Source organism: Myxocyprinus asiaticus, chromosome 4 (genome assembly GCF_019703515.2).
Source record: "Myxocyprinus asiaticus isolate MX2 ecotype Aquarium Trade chromosome 4, UBuf_Myxa_2, whole genome shotgun sequence".
Lineage (NCBI taxonomy): Eukaryota > Metazoa > Chordata > Actinopteri > Cypriniformes > Catostomidae > Myxocyprinus > Myxocyprinus asiaticus.
In genome coordinates, this window is record NC_059347.1 from 62,679,993 (window position 1) to 62,692,500 (window position 12,508).

The window sequence follows — 12,508 nt, forward strand, 5'->3', positions numbered from 1 at the left end:
ATGACAAGAGCAAGTCATTTGTAACCCTTATGGGGCCTAAATCTTGACTGAAATTGGCTATTTGCATATGATGGCCATGTTTGATTTGCAGTTTAGCCAAATACTGTATATACTTTGGCAGTATTATAAATTATTAATATAAAGCTGATTATAATGACTACAGACTAACACAAACTCCTTCAAAAAACACCTTGTATTTTTATTAAAAATCTTTTCAACTTTTCCAAGTGAGGTGGTGCCCAAATATCCCTAGAGGCAGATTTTGTCACATCTAGTTCACTTCTGGAGACTTATGTTTCACCAAACTATTGTGAAGCATGTACATGATGACTGTACACACACACAGCACTGAAATGAGAGTGCTAATATTTTCCCCTGTCAATGGCAATCCTTCTAACACGCCCCCACCTCTCTCTCTCTCTCTCTCTCTCTCTCTCTCTCTCTCTCTCTCTCTCTCTCTCTCTGTGTGTGTGTCTGTGGATCACCAGGGCTCTGACTGTAGCAGTCTGCGATCTGATTGGCTGAGAGCATCAGCGAGTGGGAGACCTGACTCATAGGTGGGCTGAACTCACAGAGAGAGAGAGAGAGAGAGAGAGAGAGAGAGAGAGCTTCATCTCTTGTTGTATGTGATCTCACTGCTGACATTCAGATCATTTATATCGGTCTTCCCTGATATACAGAACTGAAGTCTCAGATCACTGGAGCTTACTGGACAACACACACGATTATCTGTCACAAACATGACTGAAAATTAGTGCTGTCCATTTAACACATTAATAGTGTGATAAATTATATATTAAAAAATTAACACAATTAATCATTACCCCGGACTATAATATGGAATATTTCTACCATTGGACCAATTCACACTTGTAGTACCACCTTCAAATTTTTGCATCCCAGACAGTAGGGGAGAGGAAGCACAACTTCCAACAACATACTATAGTGACAGCACAAGATGAGGACGCATTCTTGTGTTCAAACACAACTGGAAGGAGCACATCTCTGGATGCTGGGGTCTCGAGACTAAAAAGTGTTGTGTTTCTGATGTGGCGCAAAGTGAGACGCTCAAAGTGTCTGTCTGACACATGTGACATAGAAGTGTCCTTAAAGTCCTTATACTAAAGTCTGTCGATTTGTTTTTTATTATTGTTATTTTATTTTTCTCCGCTTTTCTCCTCAGTTTGTAATGCCCAATTCCCAATGTGCTCTAAGTCCTCGTGGTGGCGTAGTGACTCGCCTCAATCTGGGTGGCGGAGGACGAATCTCAGTTGCCTCCGCGTCTGAGACCGCCAATCCGCGCATCTTATCACGTGACTTGTTGAGCGCATTACCACAGAGATGTAGCACATGTGGAGGCTTCACGCTATTCTCTGCGACATCCACGCACAACTCACCACACGCCCCACCGAGAGCGAGAACCACATTATAGCGACCACGAGGAGGTTACCCAATGTGACTCTACCCTCCCTAGCAACCGGGCCAATTTGGTTGCTTAGGAGACCTGGCTGGAGTCACTCAGCACACCCTGGATTCAAACTCACGACTCCAGGTGTGATAGTCAGCGTCAATACTCGCTGAGATACCCAGGTCCCCCAAAGTCTGTCAATTGATTAATTTGCAAAATGTATTGCTGAGCACTGTAGGCCAATGATGGGCTTATGTTCAATGATATGAAAGTGAACGATATATTGCCTTGTATTGTCTAATAAATGCTTTACTCAACAGCCACAATAATGTTATAATCTGAGTTATTATATTTATTATATATGTTATAATTTAAATGGTTATTTCAAAAGGGATATTTCAGCCAAAAAATGAAAACACAAAAGATGTTTAGCAGAAAGTTCATGTATGGGAGCTTGCTGGTACGTGCTGTTCAGTGTATGTAATTCTCACTCCCCTGGCCTCAAGAAGCGCACTAGCGACTGATACTAGATGCTGTAGCCTTTAGCATGCCCGCCTTCCATGCTGGCTGATACCGGTTCGAATCCCGCTTGGAGTGGGTCGAGCAGGTCTGGTTACATTCACACTGCTCTTTACCACACAGTGAAAGCATCCAGAGATCAGGATCTGACTAGATGTATAAACCTCATGAGCAGTTCATATGACTTGTGTGCTGTATTCCAAGTCTTCTGAAGTCATACGATAGTTGTGTGATGAACAAACCCAGTTGTGTTTGGCATCACTGACATCAAAACAGTTGCTCTTTATATAACTTGATTAAATCATGTATGAAAGCTGAGATATGATGGAGAAAAATAAGTGATTAAATGGAACAGTGAATCTGTGAGCGGTCACATTACTCAACCACATTACTCAAGAACTTTTAACCCATTCTACAATTTTAAGACTAGTTTAGATTTAATTCTGTTTTTCTTTCAGTCAAGGATGGAATGAAGAGGGAGAAATCTGATCTTTGAAGGAAGGATGGTTGTGTTCCCAACATCACGACTGTATGAGACACAAACGCAGAGTTTCCCAGAGTTTGACTGAGTGAGATGTTTTCCAGCGTGGTTTCCATCAGTCTTAGTTCATGTCAGGTATGTGAGGAATACATGAGGTGAACCACAAAATGCCTCTCAATCCTGTTCCTGCACAGTGCACACCACAGGAAAGACCAGAAATTAGTGTAGAAATACAGTAAACATCACAGGAGCGTCTGTGTTGACAGTAGAAATTGTATCTTTGATATCTGTATTATTCAGAGTTTAATCAAGAATGATTAATGCAGTTCGTCTGCTGTGACTGTTACACTTCTTTTAAATCCAACTCAGTAAATTTCTCTTCTGTCATTCTGATTTTAACTCAACATTTTTTGGGACATGGTCAAATCAAATTTATTCGTATGACTTGAAAATGAGTCAGTTCTTTCATTCTGAATTTTGCTCGACCCTTCAGACACACATGCTGAGGTTTATTTGTCAGGGTTGTCAGACTCATCACACGTTCATTTACTGGTGGATGTATCGATGAAGCAGATCAATGTGAAGAAGTGAACTGAATATTTGTGTTTGTTGGTGATTAACATGTTTCTGTGAGTGATTCAGTGATTCGGGGGGAGACTGTGAAAGTTCAAGTCCAAATTAGTTTTCACGGGGGAATCAAACATGACTCCAGCCACTCCGACATATGGACTGACATCTGCAGGTGTGCGTCACTTGGTTGCCATGGCAACATCTTTGAAAATGGCGCACACTCAAGTCCTGAACTTCCAACAATTTATTCAATGATGTTAATGAACAATAACTCCACGCTGATATTATGGACAGACTCTGGCAGAGGAAACAGTGACTTAATAATGACCATGTGATGAACCATTATCAAACTAGTAAAATAGCTGAAGTTAAAGTTGCTACGTGCCAACCAATCAGATTGAAACTAGCAGCTCTTTTGCCATTTTGTGCACAATAGATCAGACAGTTTGTGAGATGATTGACGTGCCATCTGAGGCTCATATCACGTATGTTTTTGTTGTTGCGTCCATTCAAACTCTTTTTTTTTAAACACAAATCTTCTGTCACTTGGTAGTGACAAAAATCAACGTCTTCTTATAAACATCCATAAGATATTTTTAAGTGGTCATAAGACATTACAAGTCATGCTGGAAGTTATATACATTACACAAAATATCACACATTCAATGTAAACTGAGATATTACAAAAGACACTTGTAAAGCTACAAGGTTAAAATATATTAAAAACTCTCTTTCTCATGGAAAAAACATATGTATGTTGATCACACATGTAGTCAATCTTCTTGGGTGTAAACATCTAACAATAATCAAACTGATTCTATACTGGACTCTATTCAATAAACTTTAATATTTGTGCATCTTATTTGGAGATTATTTTATAAATAACTTCCATTATATAAGTTTGACTTGTATGTTACAAGTTTATGTTATGGCTGTTTATAAGAAGATATTGTTTTTGTAACTTTACTTAAAGCAGTCAAAGACCACTTATAATATGATCACGTCATAAAGCCTTTGGACTGTTTACACTATGCTGCTTTTGCATGACAGCACTTATACCATTAACTTCATTAGCATCTGCTAAGTTAAACTTGGATGTTGCTTGTGTTATAATGCATTATATTTTTAAGTATAACTATGAATAGGGGAAGTCTTATAATGTATTATAACTGTAGTTATAATTATTTATGAGAAGTTATAACTTATAAGGTGTATTATGAGACATTATGAATGTAGTGTAATGCATGTATAATGCCTTTATAATGCTTTATAAATATGGGCTTCACAGAATGTGTTACCCAAATTTCTATTGTTATTAAGTTAGTTTATAATGCATTAACTAATATTAACATGCACAACTTTTTATGAAAAAAAGTATTAGTGTATGTAGAAATTAGCATTAACAAAGATAGTAAATGCTGTAAAAGTATTGTTCACTGTTAGTTCATGTTAACTAATGTAATTAACAAATACAACCATAATATAAAACTGTTACCCAAGATCTCATGATTGAGAATTAATTACCAATTACCTTAAGATCAACTTATATTTTATGCCATAAAATGTATAACTAGGACTACAATAACAGAAGAATTCATTAAGAGGGCATTTTTGTCATTTTTGGTGGCATTTTTCCCCTGAAGCCCCCTTAATTTCTGACCCCACACCCAGAAAACATTCGATACAGATTCATGGAAAAAACTAAATATTCATTCTTGCATATTGTCAGGTCTGTGCAGTTCATTTCAATGTTTGATATGAAGGACATTGTTTATTTTTGAATGTTAAGAGTTTTGGCACTCTCAGTTTATCAATGCAAAACTGTAATGTAAAGCTCTGGGCCCTGAAGCAGATATCTAAAGCTCTCCTAATCTCAAAAACTGCTGTGTAAAGTCAAAGAACCCTCTTGAAAAGCAGAGGTGTATAGTAACCAGAGACTAAAAACGGTTCAAGGAACGAAAACGAAAACCGAAAACGAACGCAGTTTTTAGCAGAACATAACCAAAAACTGGAACAAAGTGATTTTCAATTGTTCCGGAGTGAAAACGTTATTTTTAAATGCTGGAAAGTGATTATAACCGGTTAATTCCATTCTGATCATTTTTTTTTCTCATGTGGACGAAGCATTCTGTGAATGAAGACCTTTTTAACAACTATATATAATTACTACATATACTGTACATGCACGGCTAATCCAGATACAATGAAACATTATTAGAGTTAAAAAGTAAATTTCTCAGTTGTTTCCAAGTCTTCACTGGATTATTGTTAGATATGATGCATAAATACAGATTTGATGCTGTCGGGATTTGATTGAGAAGCAGATCTGTAATTAAAATTATACTTGACTGTTAATTAACTGTATGCTTGTTGTGATTTCTACGCTGATGAATTTATCACACAGGAAAATAAATATTGCTTTTTTTCACTTATTTTGGTGAGGTAAGTGGTTTATTTTGGGCTTGTTTTTCCAGGCCACGTTGCTTGTTTCTCTTGCGAGATCTGGCAACACTGTAACTGGTATTTCACCCACCCCTTATCCAAAGTACTGTCATTTTAAAAAGAACATTATTAACCGTTCTTTTATTACGTTCTAACCGGTTACCATTTGGAGCGGAACATCTGAACCGGAATGAAAAAATACAGTTTTTTCAATATTTGTACTTGAGTATAAATATTTCTTTAGACTTTTACTTCACCTCATTTTGCAGAGAAAATTGATACTTTTATCTTTTCGTTACTTTTGCGACTGAACACCGCAAAAAATAACAAGCTGTACCTGCACAAATGCACGCAGATCGGCCATAGTGATGTCTGATTCATGAAAGAAACATTTCAGTTGAATCTTTTTTTACATTTTTTTATGATTAACATTTTTTATTGATTCATACATTAAACAAAGAAAAGCAAAACATATACAGACAGAATCAATACTTAACCCCCACTTTTACCCCTCCCCCTCCCAATCCCCAACCCCAACCTGACCCTCAACAAACATCCCTGTGGTCACATATGAGTATACACACACACACACACACACACATACACACACACAAATGTATATACAGTTGTGCTCAAAAGTTTGCATACCCTTGGAGAATTGGTAATATATGTACCATTTTTAAAGAAAACATGAGTGAGCAGGCAAAACACATTTCTTTTATTTCTTATGGGACTCATATTCAACTGTAGGTTATAACAGAATGACACAATCATAAAACAAAACATGGCAACAAAGAAAAAATGAAATGACCCCTGTTCAAAAGTCTGCGTACCCTTGGATTGGACTTAAGATGGCGCCGAGAATGGCTGCTGCGTTGCGAGCTCCGAAACAACATTGTAGTTTTATGTTTGTTTTGTTTACACTTCTTATGTTTTCTGTCTTGGATGTTGTCTGCCTTATTGTCTCCGACAGACAAACACTTTTGGACATTGGTTCTGCAATTACACACCGTAAACCGGACTTCAAATTCCTCAATGCCAACCCGCTGTTTGGGCTGCCTGGCTGCAGAAACGGAAACGCAGGAGGAAAAGGGGAAACAGAGCTGCCGTTCTCATCAGAGTAAGACGCCGTGCAAATCGACCCCCGCTACCCACTATTCTACTGGCAAATGTTCAGTTTCTGGATAACAAGCTCTGCGAGCTGAAAGCGCAGATCTCTTTCCAACGAGATACAAGGGACTGCTGCATTATCTGCCTTACGGAAACTTGGATGTCTGCGGAGATTCCAGACTCAGCCATTGAACCCGCAGGGTTCTCCGTGCACCGAGCGGACAGAGCGAAAGACCTCTCAGGTAAAACTAGAGGAGGTGGTGTATGTTTTATGATCAACAAATCCTGGTGTGATCAGAGGAACATACATTCTATCAAGTCTTTCTGTTCTCCTGATCTGGAATTTCTTATGCTTCTGTGTCGACCATTCTGGCTACTGAGGGAATTCACAGCGGTCATTATCACAGCTGTGTACATTCCCCCACAAGCCGACACAGACCGGGCACTCAAGGAACTGTATGGGAGTATAAGTGAGCAAGAAACCGCGCATCCTGAGGCCACGTTCGTTGTGACCGGGGACTTTAATAAAGCCAGTTTAAAATCAGTCGCACCAAAATACCACCAGCACATTAGTTTCAACACACGAGGGGACCGGGTTTTGGACCATTGCTACTCTCTCTTCCGGGATGGCTACAGATCCCTCCCCCGCCCACCATTTGGCAAATCCAACTCTTCCATTCTGCTTCTGCCCGCGTACAGGCAGAAACTGAAACAGGAAGCACCCACCCTCAGAACGATCCAGTGCTGGTCGGACCAATCAGATTCTACGCTACAAGACTGTTTTGATCACACAGACTGGGAGATGTTCCGGTCCGCCTCTGATGACGACATCGGCATTCCGGGCCGCATCATCAGAGCGTGCGCGAACCAACTGGCTGGTGTTTTTATGGACATTTTCAACCTTTCCCTCTCTTTGTCTGTAGTCCCCACATGCTTTAAAACATCCACCATTGTGCCTGTACCAAAACAATCCAAAATCACTTGCTTAAATGACTGGTGTCCTGTTGCTCTGACCCCCATCATCAGCAAATGTTTTGAGAGACTAATCAGAGATTACATCTGCTCTGTATTACCACTCAATCTTGACCCGCTGCAGTTTGTTTACCGCAACAACCGCTCCACTGATGATGCCATTGCATCTACAATACACACTGCTCTCTCCCACCTGGAAAAAAAGAACACTTATGTGAGAATGTTGTTTGTAGACTACAGCTCAGCATTCAACACCATAGTGCCCTCCAAGCTAGATGAGAAACTCCGGGCTCTGGGCTTAAACAGCTCGCTGTGCAGCTGGATCCTGGACTTCCTGTCAAGCAGACGCCAGGTGGTTAGAATAGGCAGCAACATCTCCTCATCACTGACCCTCTACACTGGAGCCCCACAGTTGTGTTCTCAGCCCACTACTGTATTCCATGTACACACATGACTGTAACCTCCTGAGGTTACCTGTGGGTTTTTCTTTGTATCCTGAACAATTCTTCTGGCAGTTGTGGCTGAAATCTTTCTTGGTCTACCTGACCTTGGTTTGGTATCAAGAGATCCCTGAATTTTCCACTTCTTAATAAGTGATTGAACAGTACTGACTGGCATTTTCAAGGCTTTGGATATCTTTTTATATCCTTTTCCATCTTTATAAAGTTCCATTACCTTGTTACGCAGGTCTTTTGACAGTTCTTTTCTGCTCCCCATGGCTCAGTATCTAGCCTGCTCAGTGCATCCACGTGAGAGCTAACAAACTCATTGACTATTTATACACAGACACAAATTGCAATTTAAAAAGCCACAGGTGTGGGAAATTAACCTTTAATTGCCATTTAAACCTGTGTGTGTCACATTGTGTGTCTGTAACAAGGCCAAACATTCAAGGGTATGTAAACTTTTGATCAGGGCCATTTGGGTGATTTCTGTTATCATTATGAAAAGGAGCCAAACAACTATGTGATAATAAATGGCTTCATATGATCACTATCCTTAAATAAAAGACAGCTTTTTTTTGCATGATCAATCATATTTTCAAAATCAATGCCAAAATTTCTGCCAGGGTATGCAAACTTTTGAGCATAACTGTATAATAATCACACACATTAACCACTACACCTCTCTCTGCAATGCCCCTCCCCGAGAGCCCTCCAAAAACGCCAAATATTTGCCCCATTTCCCCAAAAACAAGTCCAAATTCTCCAGTCTTCTAGATGACCCTTCTTCAAAACCCGCCATCCTCCCCATCTCCGAGCACCACTCCTGAAATGGGGGCGCTCCAGCTGACTTCCATCCCCTTAAAACTATCTGTCTGCCGATCATGACGCTGGTTAGGACCCAATTTTTTATGTGCTTATTCTCTATATTGATGATCACCCCATCGCCCAAAACACAGAGTTTGGGGCAAAATGAAATCTGAGTGCCCAATATGTCACACATAAAACTCTGAACCTTCTCAGTCAAATCATTTAAATTTGATTCCTTTGAACCAATCAAAAAGATTCAAAAAGCATTCTGAATGATTTGTTTTGCGAATCACGAATCTGAATCAATATCACAAGCAAAGCGCATGCCAGATAATGTCTGTTCCGTCTCCACTGGGGAAGACAAGAAACGGCTCACGTAAGTCTAAATCTGTTTTTTTGAGGAATTGATTTGATAAGTTTTGGCTTAAACATTATGACAGCTGTGAAATAATGCTAAAGTTATGTGCTATCAGTCTCCCGCCTTTCCAGGAAACATGTTTATATAAAAGTCAATCAAACACATTTATCTTTTACATTTAATCAAGGTGCGATGTGTATGAACACTTACCAGCACTCATGAAAATGTCCAAAAATATTTATTTTACAAACTAGGGCGTTCTGTGTGGTTGCTAAAGTGTTCTCTTTGATTTTTAGCACATTGATGCTATAGTATGTGGTTACTAGGGTGTTTTGGATGGTTGCTGGGGCATGCTATGCAGTTGTCAAGGTGATCTGCTGCATTTTAGTGCATTGCTTCAATATGTGGTTGTCAGGTTGTTGCTATGCTGTTGTTTTTTTCTGTGTGTAGCACATTGCTCTGCAGTTGCTAGGGTGTCTAAGTGGTTGCCAGGGTGTTGCTATGCTGTTGTTAAGTTGTTTTCTGTGTGTAGCACATTGCTCTGCAGTTGCTAGGGTGTCTAAGTGGTTGTCAGGTTGTTGCTATGCTGTTGTTAGGTTGTTTTCTGTGTGAAGCACATTGCTCTGCAGTTGCCAGGGTGTTGCTATGCTGTTGTTAAGTTGTTTTCTGTGTGTAGCACATTGCTCTGCAGTTGCTAGGGTGTCTAAGTGGTTGTCAGGTTGTTGCTATGCTGTTGTTTAGTTGTTTTCTGTGTCTAGCACATTGCTCTGCAGTTGCCAGGGTGTTCTGGGTGGTTGTCAGGTTGTTGCTATGCTGTTGTTTAGTTGTTTTCTGAGTGTAGCACATTGCTCTGCAGTTGCCAGGGTGTTCTGGGTGGTTGTCAGATTGTTGCTATGCTGTTGTTAAGTTGTTTTCTGTGTGTAGCACATAGCTCTGCAGTTGCTAGGGTGTCTAAGTGGTTGTCAGGTTGTTTCTATGCTGTTGTTAAGTTGTTTTCTGTGTGTAGCACATAGCTCTGCAGTTGCTAGGGTGTCTAAGTGGTTGTCAGGTTGTTTCTATGCTGTTGTTAAGTTGTTTTCTGTGTGTAGCACATAGCTCTGCAGTTGCTAGGGTGTCTAAGTGGTTGTCAGGTTGTTTCTATGCTGTTGTTAAGTTGTTTTCTGTGTGTAGCACATTGCTCTGCAGTTGACAGGGTGTTCTGGGTGGTTGCTTATTGGCCCAAATGAAAAGAGCCCAGTCTCTATTCTGGTCTCTAAATATGACTCAATCATATGTCTAATCCACATATATTTAACACGTAGCCAGTATAAACACTATTTCAGTTATATTGTGGTTTAAACTGCATTTAAGTCCTCCTGGGAATTTTATACTTACAAGTTCAGAAGTTGTAATTTTGATGTAATAGGCGTTCAAGTGATTTTAGTTGGACAGAATTTTTGCGATTTTTAAACTTTTTCACTTTCTGTAAATGCAGGAAGCTTTTCCAGCACCAATGCAACAACATGTTACATGTATTTACATACACACTGCATTTTAGCTGTGTCTTATTGATCATTCTTGTGTGGCCACATATACTGATGGGAAATGTTATTCTGTAAGCCTGTCACCTCATATAAACTAGCTAAATGAGTCTTATTTTTCTGGCAAGCTTTATTCTTCATCAATAGGACCAAAAATACATTCAATCTAAACTGTACAGTCACCAGTTTGCTTGATTCTTGCCATGCTTCTTAAATGGACATGCCCCCATCTCAGAAAACCAGCACTCCAAGACAATCTCACTGGATTGTCAAAAATTAAACTCAAAAATTAAAATTCTCTCATTTACTCACTCTCATCCCATCCCAGATGTGTATGACTTTCTTTGTTCTGCAATACACAATTTCTTTCTTTTCTTTTTTTTTTTTTTTAGAAGAATATTTCAGCTCTTGAAAAGCTCCAAAAAGCACATAAAGGCAGCTTAAAAGTACCCCATAAGACTCCAGTGGTTTAATCCATGTCTTCAGAAGTGATATGATAGGTGTGGGTGAGAAACAGATCAATATTTAAGTCATTTTTCACTGTAAATCTTGACAGCAGTCTCCTTGGCGATCATGATTTCAACACTTCCTTTAGTGCCATCAAACGCTCTGCGGTCGGTCTGAGGTTGTATGCAGTAGATATTAGGACCTCAGAGCAGCAGTTCCCACTTAATTATCCGGTTCAACCTTCTTTTTTGAGTACTGGACCCCCATTAAGGACCTGGTTTCTGTCCATCATAATATTTTTGTGCCAACAAACTCTAGCTGCTGACAAACACAACTCCTCACATGCCCACAGAATGACATTTACTACGGGCATGTGAGGAGTTGTGTTTGTCAGCAGCTAGAGTTTGTTGGCACAAAAATATTATGATGGACAGAAACCAGGTCCTTAATGGGGGTCCAGTTCTTAAAAAAGGTTGAGAACCACTGCTTTATACAACACTCTTGAAAAACACTACAGGCCTGCAGTCAGTCATGACATTTAATACATTTCAAGACATTTAAGGAACAGAGCTTCAACACGTGTCAGAACTCAGATTTATCATCTCAGACATCTCTCCAAACAGAGCGGTTGCTCCTTCTGTGTTTTTCTCTTCACAGGTGACTGCAGGTGGAGGGAACGATCTGGACAGATGAGGTCATGAAGGTCACCTCGTGTCAAATGCACCTGTTTGTTCCACATTAGCAGTGACACTGCTGTACGACACAAGCTGGGACAAGTTCGCCCTAAAGGCTTCATTATTTGCATTAACCTTTAGTTTTAGATTTAGGGATGTGTTGTTATTTTGCGTGCAGCCCTGCAGGAATGCATCAGCACAGAAATCATCATCTGCATGCGACACGAGCGGGTGACGTGTCACTGAACACACAGGACGAGTGTTCATTATCATGCACACTGTGAATTACCCGTAGCTGAACCTTTACCTTTAATGAAATTAAAATTCACCCTGTTTACTTTCCTAACACATGTTCCTGCTCTTATTGTGCACCATTCTTATAATACAAATAAAACAAGGTTTGTCTTTGCAATCTTTCATCCAAATGTGTCAAAATACCTCTGAAATCACTTCCCTTTTCAGATGACATCATCAATGTTCCAGACAACTTGGAATTTTCTCACCTCCTACTTGAAAATAATGACTGGAACAGCACTCAGAATCAGTCATGTGACTTGTGAAGTCGGGATGGATCGATTAATCTCGACCTCAGCGAGAGGCATCATTTGATGGCATTTCGAAGATGGTGGCGACCAACGAGCATAACGTGAACGGACTTTTTTGAAATGTGAAAACAACATTTCCGCTTTTGCACTGCACAAAATATACAACATACAAGAACGTGAGCATTTACTGTTCTTGAATTATGTTTTTA